The sequence below is a fragment of the Lethenteron reissneri genome, unplaced genomic scaffold (assembly GCF_015708825.2).
Source record: "Lethenteron reissneri isolate LAM-NWPU_2019-01 unplaced genomic scaffold, ASM1570882v1 scaffold_523, whole genome shotgun sequence".
In the NCBI taxonomy this organism is placed as follows: Eukaryota; Metazoa; Chordata; class Hyperoartia; order Petromyzontiformes; family Petromyzontidae; genus Lethenteron; species Lethenteron reissneri.
The window spans coordinates 1-2,067 of record NW_026892045.1 but is presented as its reverse complement, the minus strand read 5'-3'; the positions used below and the strand labels follow the sequence as shown (position 1 = coordinate 2,067).

At 41.8% G+C, this 2,067-nt stretch overlaps 1 pseudogene; it reads right to left on the bottom strand.

The window, feature by feature from the left end:
* Positions 1-482: 482 nt before the first annotated feature.
* LOC133339889 (myosin-7-like) lies at positions 483-1,961 on the bottom strand (annotated as a pseudogene).
* Between the last annotated feature and the right edge of the window lie 106 nt (positions 1,962-2,067).

Genomic DNA, 2,067 nt, shown 5'->3' with positions numbered 1-2,067 from the left:
CCAAGTGAGCGGTCGACAGTTTGTGATCAGACACAATTCCGACCCCCTTGTTACAGTGCCGGATTAAGTTGGTGTGGGGCCTGTAGCATACAGTATGTTATTAAGGTGCCATAATTTTTTTTAAAATACGTAAAATGTTAAAAACAAAATTTTACTTGCATAGTAAAGTAATTGTATTTTTTTTATTTGCTATAAGCTAGATAATACGACAAATTGTTAACCTTAAACACCCAGTTAATAAAAGTTTAAGGCAGTATAGTACTAGAGTAATAGAGCAAGTGCAGAATCACTAAACCGGAATTGATAGCTTGAAAGCTTTTATCGCAGGACCCTTGAACGTGCGGGGCCCGTAGCTACATGTGTAGCTACTGTTGATCTGAGGATAATCCGTCACTGCCTTGTTATGAGCTTGACACACGACTGTTTATGGTGATTACACACGTGAGTTGTGTATACGTTGAAAATAAAACTCCAGAGAAAGGTTGACTTTGAAACCATTTTATTGATAGTTCCTACATCAAGTCATTTGCAGTAACTTAATTACTGTGCTGTACTTGAGTTGCATTGCTTGTGTGCAAAGGGTTTCAGAATTATTCTGATTCTCCAGCCTGTAACAACAACAAGAAAAGCAAATTAGCACATTGCAAAAATGTCTAAACGATGCAGTATCAGCAGCTCTTAACGTGACTTTCAAAGTTAAGTGCTGTTTTTGATATTTACAAAGAGCAATGCTTAACAAATACCAGACTTTAATCGCAGTTCATGAGTAACTCTCATAGATCATGTGCCTATCCCATCAATCGTGAACGGCAGACACAAACTTGTGCTAGAACACACAAAGCGAAGTAGACCTAGACATGTGTTCGGTACAATACTGTTCTGTCCAGAGTGATGGGTTTTCATGTGAAACTACCTTCAGACCTGAGAATGTGATTTAAAAGCTTGTGGATACCCACATTAAACCCCAGGCAGCACGTAGTGCTGAGCTAAGCGACCTGACAAGCATTGAGTCCCACAGTCCAAGCAGCCACTCGTGTTCACCGGAGTTTCTCACTGGAATAGTGGAATGACAAAGCGTACCTTGACAACACCGCTATCCCGGGAGCGGGCCGCAGCTTGTTGACCTGAGACTCAGCGATGTCTGCACGCTCGTCGGCTTCCTCCAGCTCGTGCTGCAGCTTGCGGTACTTAGACAGGTTGGTGTTGGCCTGTTCCTCCTGTGGGATTTTTCAAGCGGCAAATACAAATGCATTGGTAAGGTGTGCAGTATTGACGCGTGCGTTTTCAGACGGTGCTGCACGTTGTTCGGGGATGATGTCCGACGTTCTTCCTCCGAGGCACCGGGGAGAAAAACGTCGGACATCGTGCCAAACAAGGCACGGTGCAACTCGAGTACACGTCGGAGGGCTGTATAAAACAACTGCGAATACCTGCGCTGCGGTGATTACGGATGCATTTTCTTTTACAAATGTGACCCAAATATTAATTTACCATTACAGTATTATATTTGCTTTTATAGCTAAGGTTTCCGAATCTTTTTTTACATAGTACCGGATGTTTTGCTTTGGCCTATGCATTATTTTTGAAGTTCATCGGGATTCTTATTGACTTTCAAACACAGTACTTTTAAAACCAATTTTCATATAAACTATGAAATATATGTAACTAAGTGCATTGTGCATATAAACGAAAGTAAAACTAAACTAAATAATGGGTGTTCCCATTGGTCTTGGATACGGTAAGAGTCTTTGATTCGTGATGTTACTCTGCATTACAATGGGATGCGCAAACAAGGGAGAACGATGGTAAATCGGTAGATTAATTATCCACCATCTTCTATGGAAATGATGCAGGTAAGATCTTACCGATTCCTCCGACTGCCTCTTGTAAGCCTTCACTTTGAGCTGCAGCTTGTCGACCAGATCCTGGAGTCGCAGGTTGTTCTTCCTGTCCTCCTCGGTCTGTGAGATCAAGTGTCATAGGTCAGAAATCTGCATTGCCTTCAGTGCAGGTGACACACTCATCTCATCACAATGAAATGCACCAATAAAGTAAATGTTTTAAAAT